The sequence below is a fragment of the Garra rufa genome, unplaced genomic scaffold, assembly GCF_049309525.1.
Source record: "Garra rufa unplaced genomic scaffold, GarRuf1.0 hap1_unplaced_110, whole genome shotgun sequence".
Classification (NCBI taxonomy): Eukaryota; Metazoa; Chordata; class Actinopteri; order Cypriniformes; family Cyprinidae; genus Garra; species Garra rufa.
In genome coordinates this window covers 24,313-33,526 of record NW_027394385.1, presented here as the reverse complement: position 1 = coordinate 33,526, position 9,214 = coordinate 24,313, and the positions used below count along the sequence as shown (strand labels likewise).

The 9,214-nt window shown below is 33.9% G+C and overlaps 1 protein-coding gene across 1 annotated transcript in view; it reads left to right on the top strand.

Moving 5' to 3' along the window:
* The first annotated feature begins 1,488 nt into the window (after positions 1-1,488).
* Positions 1,489-9,214, top strand: part of LOC141316577 (ras association domain-containing protein 8-like) — a 31,607-nt gene continuing 23,881 nt past the window's right edge. The window contains exon 1 of the mRNA XM_073832795.1: positions 1,489-1,557. The gene's annotated coding sequence lies outside the window, so the exon portion shown is untranslated. The remainder of the gene's footprint in view (positions 1,558-9,214) is intronic.

Below are 9,214 nucleotides of genomic sequence, written 5' to 3'. Positions count from 1 at the left end.
AAATATTTTGAGAATGAAGTCAGAATTACGAGAATATAGTCAGAAAATCAATAATAAAGTCAGAAATAAGACAGTCGTAACAATAAGACAATAAAGTCAAAATATTTTGAGAACAAAGTTGAAATATTTTTTGAGAAGTCTGAAGAATTACAAGAATAAAGTCAGAATTATGAGAATAAAGTCAGAATAATGAGAATAAATTCGTAAAAATAAGATAGTTGAAATATTTTGAGAATAAAGTCAAAATTATGAGAATAAAGTCGTAGCAATACAAAAATTGTCAAAATATTTTGAGTATAAAGTCAGAATTATGAGAATAAAGTCAAAATTATGAGAATAAAGTTGTAACAATAAGATAATAGTTGAAATATTTTGAGTATAAAGTCAGAATAAGAGAATAAAGTCAAAATTACAAGAATCAAGTCATAATGAGAATTAAGTCAAACTATTTTGAGAATAGTCAGAATTACAATAAACTCAGAATTATGAGAATAACAATAAGACCAAAAAGTCAAAATATTTTGAGAATAAAGTCAAAATTATGAGAATAAAGTCATAGCAATACAAAAATTGTCAAAATATTTTGAGAATAAAGTCAAAATTACGAGAATAAAGTTGGAATATTTTGAGAATAAAGTCGAAATTACAAGAATAATATAAATATTTTGAGAATTAAGCACTGTAAAAAGTTGTCACCAGTTTCAACTTAAACATAAGTTCAGCAGCCTTAACATTTTAAGTTAAATCAACATAAAAGTACAAGTAATTTCAACTCATGAGTTAAATCAACTTAACAGTACAAGTCATTTGAACTAATTTTATTGTTGTAAGTTGAAATAACTTAAAGCTCTAAGTTGATTTAACGTAAAATTTTAAGGCAGCTGCTGAACTTAAGTTTTGAAGTTGAAACTAGTGAAATCTAGTATTAATAAACTAATAGTCATTAAATTGGACTTTATTCTTGTATTGCTATGACTTTAAACTCGTAATTTTGAGATTATTATCAAAATATTTTAACTTTATTCTTGTAATTGTAACTTTTTTTCTCAGAATATTACGGAATTTTTTTTTTTTTTTTTCAAAAAAATTTAACGTGGCACTAAAACGCTGTCTTATTCAATAGTTTTGGTTTCAACAGAATGATGTGTTAGCAATTGTAATTAGATTTACAGATCGAAAACTGGTCTAAGTAAGCACTGTCCTGTATGTCCTCATAAAGATGGGCGTCGACAGTGAGTGACAGAAACTGCTGGAAAAAAAAACAAGACACTCCTCCTACCTGGAGATATGGGCGGAGTTTTGCCATGTCAGCACAGTTCAGTGAGAGAGAGAGAGAGAGAGAGAGAGAGCTGTAGCTGTGAGTGGGAAGTGCTGTCAGCGCCGGAGGAGCATTCCCGAGGAGCGTTCAAGAGCAGAACACACTCACTGCGACACAACATCTGCACATCTGTCTCACACTCACTGAAGAGCTGCATCTGTCTTTGAGGAGCTACAGGATATTTCTGCGTTTGTGTGGAAGTAGCAGTCGAAGCCGAGAGGAGCTGTGTGTTTTATGAGGTAAGAGAACGGAGTTCAATGCATGTTCGCTCGCAGCTGTAAATCAACCTGTGGCTTCAGATCAACCTGTTGTTTGCGAGCCGCTGCGGACTCGTCTGTTAGAGCGCAGAGAGCTCAGGGTCAAAGTCATTTAACATCTAGAGGAAAACTTCACTGCGTAGAGGCTGCTGTTTAATCTCTCTGGAGACTTAATAGTTACTTTAAACATCAAGCCTGATTCAGATCTTTCTCCTAAAATTTGTAGAAATCTATGAAATGAATGTCTTGGATTAATTTGATAAGCAATGAGGTTAGAATGGGATGTTTTGATTGCAGATTTTAGTAAACCTGAGCACAATTTGATATTTTCTGAAAGTCTAGAGGAGAAACATGAGAGTATTGTGTCATTTTAGAGAAACCGTTAAGATATTAAACGTCTTTGTGATTTTTCTAAACTTATTTTAGAGAAATAACAAATTTGACTTCAGAAAGCATATTAAGGAGCTGTATATAATGAATGTGTATGAGTTTTTAATGAGACTTTGATATCTTTGAAAATCTGAGCACAATTTGAAAACTTTAAAATGAGGCACAAATGAGGTTACTGGAGTATTTTTCTCAGAAGTCAAATCTGTGCTGTTAACTCAAGCAAAACTCAATTTGCTCTCCATTTAATCTCATTTCTATCTAGAGAAACAGTTGAGAAATTAAACGTCTCTTTTGTGATTTTTCTAAACTTCTTTTGGATAAATAACGAATTTGACTTTAGAGAGCATATGCGTATGACAAAAAACAAATATCTGATGAGAAATCTTCAAGTTTATAATGAGACTTTGGTATCTTTGAAGATCTGAGCACAGTTTGAGACTGTTGAGATCTCTTCTGAAACTTTAGATGAGACCAAAATGAGGTTATTGGAGTATTTTTCTCAGCAGTAACATCTGAGCTGTTAATGTAAGCAAAACTCACTTTGCTCTCCTTTTAATCTCATTTCTGTCGAGAGAAACAGTTGAGAAACATCTCCTTTGTGATTTTTTTTTAAACCTATTTTGGATAAATGACAAATTTATCTTTAGAAAGCATATGCGTATGACAAAAAACAAGTATCTGATGAGAAATCTGAGTTTATAATGAGACTTTGGTATCTAATGAAGATCTGAGCACAATTTGAGACTGTTGAGACCTCTTCTGAGAAACATTAGATGAGGCACAAATGAGATTATCGGAGTCTTTTTCTCAGAAGTAACATCTGAGCTGTTCAACGCTCTCCATTTAATCTCATTTCTATATAGAGAAACTGTTTTATGACATAAAACAAGTATCAGATGAGAAATCTTCGATATTATAATGAGCTTTTCAACATTTAATTGCAGCCAGTATCTTGGAAAATCTAAGTGCAGTTTGAGACATCGATACAATTTGGTCTGAAACTCCAGATGAGACAAATGTGAGTTTTTTGGAGTCTTTTAAAATCTAAACAGTTCAGCAAAACTCAATTTGCTCTCCATTTAATCTCATTTCTATCTAGAGAAACAGTTGAGAAATTAAACGTCTCTTTTGTGATTTTTCTAAACTTCTTTTGGATAAATAACGAATTTCACTTTAGAAAGCATATGCGTATGACAAAAAACAAGTATCTGATGAGAAGTCTTCGAGTTCATAAGGAGACTTTGGTGTCTATGAATATCTGAGGACAGTTTGAGACTGTTGAGATCTCTTCTGAAACTTTAGATGGTACACAAATGAGATTATTGGAGTCTTTTTCCCAGAAGTAAAATCTGAGCTGTTCATTGAAGCAAAACTCACTTTGCTCTCCATTTAATCTCATTTCTATCGAGAGAAATAGTTGAGAAACATCTCCTTTGTGATTTTTTTTTTTAAACCTATTTTGGATAAATAACGAATTTAACTTTAGAAAGCATATGCGTATGACAAAAAACAAGTATCTGATGAGAAATCTTCAAGTTTATAATGAGACTTTGGTATCTAATGAAGATCTGAGCACAATTTGAGACTGTTGAGACCTCTTCTGAGAAACATTAGATGAGGCACAAATGAGATTATTGGAGTCTTTTTCCCAGAAGTAAAATCTGAGCTGTTCATTGAAGCAAAACTCACTTTGCTCTCCATTTAATCTCATTTCTATCGAGAGAAACAGTTGAGAAACATCTCCTTTGTGATTTTTTTAAACCTATTTTGGATAAATAACAAATTTAACTTTAGAAAAGCATATGCGTATGACAAAAAACAAGTATCTGATGAGAAATCTTCAAGTTTATAATGAGACTTTGGTATCTAATGAAGATCTGAGCACAATTTGAGACTGTTGAGACCTCTTCTGAGAAACATTAGATGAGGCACAAATGAGATTATTGGAGTCTTTTTCTCAGAAGTAACATCTGAGCTGTTCAATGCTCTCCATTTAATCTCATTTCTATCCAGAGAAACAGTTGATCAATTAAATGTCTATTTTTTGATTTTTCTAAACTTCTGTTGGATAAATAACACATTTGACTTTAAAAAGCATATGCGTATGACAAAAAACAAGTATCTGATGAGAAATCTTCGAGATTATAATGATCTTTTCGATGTTTAATTGCAGACAGTATCTTAGAAAATCTGCGTGCAGTTTGAGACAAATGTGAGATTTTTGGAGTCTTTTAAAATCTAAACAGTTCAGAAAAACTCACATTGCTCTCCATTTAATCTCATTTCTATCAAGAAAAACAGTTGAGAAATGAAACGTCTCTTGTGATTTTTCAAAAAAAAATGCAGCCATAAAAGAAATGAGAACACAGAAAATTAGATTTGATTAGAAATAGTTGAGTTTACGATGAGACTTTGAATTGCAAACTTTGCCATCTTGGAAAAGCTGAGCACAGTTTGAGACGATGTTGAGATTTCTTCTGAAACTGAAACTGAGGGAAGACTATTTGAAGGAGTTTTTTAAGAAATTCTTCAATCACTTTAGGCTCTCGTTTGCAAACATCCCTCATGAAAAATGAGACATGGCCAGTAGTGTACAGTAATGCATAAGTGATGATCGCATGGAGTTGGATTTGATTATGCATCCACGTGTTTAGATCCACATTAATCGTGCTTCTTCAACAGCTCAGTCCTTTCTAAACTCGCTTTTTGCTTTTAATCTAACCAGATTCCCCTGTCAGTCGGTGTTTAACCACATTGGGCCCTGCTTTAAAGTCCAGCACACCACCAGATCTGGTTAGTGTATCATTAGGAGTCGTGTAATATCATTATCTAATTCCAAACATTTAAAACCTTCCCAAGCGTTTACGACTCCAGGCGAATATCGCAGATGCAGCACTTGTGGAATATAAGGCACGTGATGTTTATTCATGACTAATCAACTTAAATCTGGTGACGTGGAGTCAAAGACAGCAGGTCTGCTCAGCTCTGGTGAAAGTGACGGTTCAGCACTTGGCTTGTTAAGCTGATCAGGCTAATGCTGATGTGATGTACTGTCAGATGGCTTCGTTTAGCCTTCGTCCTGTTACTGATGAGAAACAGCAGGTCTGAGAACACAGCTGTCCATTAGAGATGCAGGCGCACTGCGGTGCGGTGCTAAAACATTGATCGAGAGAGAGACGGGACATGGGGAGCGTCAAAAGTGACTGGCTGTGCTGGGAATAACTGCATTGTACAGGAAAGTGAGTGCCAGTAGCTGCATTTGCATTACCCTTTAAATTGCGCAAATTGAAAATACGGCTAATGGAAACTTGTCAATTGGGCAAATACTCCCATATATCGCAAAAAAGTTTTTACACTTGCATGAGTTGGTTTTTCAGGCAGTTTAAAAAGGAATATTTTGCAAAACAGCAATCAAATCATTTACAGGTCACATTCGATTAAATATAGCCAAGATCCCACAACAATCTGTTGTCATGACTTATCGCGAGAGGAAAAAAATACGCTTTAGTTGCATAACATCGGTTAATGGAAATGCCATCATTTCGCAATACCTATACAATAGCGCCAAAGTTTTGCGCAAATCTGTAATGGAAACGCGCCTAGTGATGCTTGAGTTTAGACTTTAAGGTAGGGCTGTGCAGTTAATCGAAATATGGTTTCTATTTCGATTTTGACTTCAAACGATCGTGAAAATGCAGTAATCGAGATGAAACGATTAATGCGCCCCATTCCGCCACTTACCAGTGATGCGATTTCGCTCCTCCATAAAAGCCTAATTTCGCATGCAAATCAGCAAAATCTTAGTTAGGGTTAGATTTATTAATGTTTCTTTGATGTTGTGTTTTTAATAGCATGTATGAAAACGTGCACTGTACACGGAAATGTAAAGTTATCTTTTAGCTCAAGGTGCGTGCCTGAACGGTCAAATACACGCAAAAATATTTTAAAATGAGGCACTTGGTGATTATTCATGTAAACCCTTGTGAGTTATGTCTTAAATGATCAACAGTTGAGAATGAAAATACATGTCTAAGGCCGCGATCACACCGAACGCGTTTTTGCAGTTGGAGGCGCCTCTTTTGAATGGTTTTCTGTTGGCAGCGAGCGTTCTGCGCGCTGCTTATGCGCCCCGGGCGCCTCGCGTTTTTGCAGGAGCGCTCTGAGCGCCTGAAGTTGAAAAAAAAATCAACTCTGAGCGGAAAAACGCCCAACGTCATTCGCGTTCTTTTCCATTGTCCAATCGAATGAATGGAGAGGCGGGCCTTCTGTTGTGGTGACGAAAGTTTACTGTTGCTTAAAAAGTCCGGAGACTGCAAGAAATGGAGGAGAAACCTTTGGTGTCTATCGTGGGTAACCCAGAGCTGTATTTTTTAGGGTTTCTGCTAATATGACAGTTTACTTAACAGCAAAAAACTAAGATTTTAGAGCGCTCGCGCTATAATCCTTTGATTTGACTGACAGGACAGCTGTTTTGGTCGTTGCTTAGCAACAAAAAAAAAAAAAAAAACGCAGCACACTGCTCTTTTATTAAAAGTCACCAAAAAAGGCAGTGCTGTGCGCCTCGCGTTCTTAGAACTAAAAGACGCGTTTGGTGTGATCGGCTGATGATACACTGGGCAACTTTTTGAGCAATGTTGCCGGGAAACTTTGGCAAATGTTGCCGTCAATGGGCAACCAGGTGAGATACAGGGCCCACGATTGATCTAAATTATCCAGATAGAAATCTGTTACCCATTTTCAATGGGAAAGTGCCCAAACAATATTGCAAAAAAAAAGTTGCCCGATAAAATTGCTCAAAAAGTTGCCCCGTGGAACATCAGCATAACAGTATATTGGATCCGTATAGCACTTAAAGCAGCAACAAATAATATTCCTTCTGCTGTCTCTGTGCTTAATTTTAATAAAACGTAAAAATACAAAGACAAAAATCACTCACTGCTCTTGAATGAAGGACTTTTGTAGTTTTAATAAGAAGCATGTTTAACTATTACAGTGAAGACGCTGTTTTATTTTACATTCAAATAATTACATTCAATTTCTGTAGTATTGTTAGACTACTTTAGACTTGCATAAAAGTATTCAGTAATTTTTTTTAAAGCACTGTTTTTTTTTTTCCTGCTGTATTGCTATCTTTAAATTAATCACTAATATAAAGTTTTGGACCCAGTCATAATCGTGTTAAACAATCGTGATTACAATATTGACCAAAATAATCATGATTATGATTTTTGCCAAAATTGAGCAGCCCTACTTTAAAAACGTAATTTCTTTTCTTTGCGTTTATCAAAGTTTCAGAAAACAGCTAAGCGCTGCATTATCATGCCAGGCCAGTAGTAGGCGACGTCACTTTGTAAAGAAACACTAGGCTACCCACAAATTTGCGCTTTTTTAGTTTCCACAGAGAATATAACTATAATGTTCTAAAATGCACTTTAAAACGCACTTTTTCAAAAGTTTGCGTTTTCAAGGCTCCAAAACACTGTTGTCATGTAAATAAACAGCCAAAATATAAAAAGTTTTAAACTTTTAGTAAATGCTATCACTTACACCAAAAGTTTCCTAGAGTTGAGGTTTGATAAAAACGGTTGCTATAATATGTAATATAATGTGTTGCAAGGGTTCAGTATTTGTATTTAAAATGTCAGATTCCTGTTTGTTTGTTTGTTTGTTTTTTTGGACATTTCCAAGTCACCTCAAAAATATAAAATGGAAAACATGATTCTTTGGAGAAATAAAAATACAGTATGTGTATAAAAACGCAAACTGATTAGAGAACATAGAAAACTAGATTGTTAGAGTTTGTAATAAGATATTTAACGTTTAATTGCATACTGGTATCTTAAATCTTTTGAGACATAGTTTGAGACATTATTGAAATTTCTTGTGAAACGACGAGAGAAATGTGAGATTATTAGTTTTTTTAGAGCAGTACATTTAAGCAAACATCTCACTTTGCTTTCCATCTAACCTCATTTCTATCAGTCAGGATATGAAATATCTCCATTTAGATTTTTCAAAACTTCCTTTGGAGAAATAAAAAATACATTTATTTTTTTCCCAAATTCCTTTTTTGATGGTTAAATTAAACTTTATATTTAAATTTCATTAAGAAAGCATGTCTAATTAATTGAAATCACTAAACTTTCACAACTTAAAAGCAATTTATCAAAAGTTAATTGACATCAATTTATCAAAAATTAAATTTTTAATGCTCTATTAAAATACATTTCATTTTTCCCCTAAAATTAAGTTTTATTTTTTACCAAATTCTGTTTTCAATTAATTTTCTGGATCCCGTTTTAATGGTTTCATTAAATTTTAATAATCAAAAGCATCTCTAAATAATTAAAAAAAAAAAAAAATTCTTCAGAAATACTGTGTAATCTGGTAATTAAATTATGCTATATCTAAATAATATAATATTTCTGGTAAATTTTCATTAAAAAATAATGTTTTAATAATTCTATTATTAGTTGTAGTACTATCGTCATTACATTAAATAATATATTTTTGTCACAGTTTCTTCAAGTTAAACCAAACTTTTATTTTAACAGGTTGCTGTGAAGACCTTTAAGTTTCTAAGTTTAGAGTGAATTTTGTGGGCTTTCTCGCAAGAAATGGTAAAATGCTTACGAAGTGACTCTTAAAGCAGTTCTAGCAATAAATGTTAGTGTTCATCTTCTCTTATATTGAGGCGGCAGAGGCAGAAATTCACAAATTCGTTCACACAGAGACACGCAAAACATGCAGGATTCTCATTAAAATACAGTTTTGTACTAGTACCTACTTTGGATTTATTCATCCAAAATTTGACAAAATTCGATTTTTGTGACTGGATTCCACGATTCTGTCTGCGTTTTCCACATTGCAGAAATCATAGGATCCTAATTTTAGCGGAATTTAAATTATCTTAAGAAGCATTTGAGATATTGAGCATCTCCTTTGTGATTCAAAACGTTCTTTAGATTTTAGGCATGTTCTGTTTTCAGTTTTAGATTCACTCATATCCCATGCTAGTAGGAAAGATGGTCTTTTACTGGAAATTGATGCACAGAGTGAGTTTCATTGACTCCTGTGCTGACCGCTAAAGCTTCATTGAGTTCTCTGGATCAATGTTGAGAAACACACAAGCTCTCATTAGGGTTTGTAAACATTCCTGTGCTTCAAGATGGACAGTTTCACCTCGCATGCAAATCCTTCACTCGCTTCTCCTTCAGTCGTTATCTCTGGTTCTTTCTAGTTTCTAGAC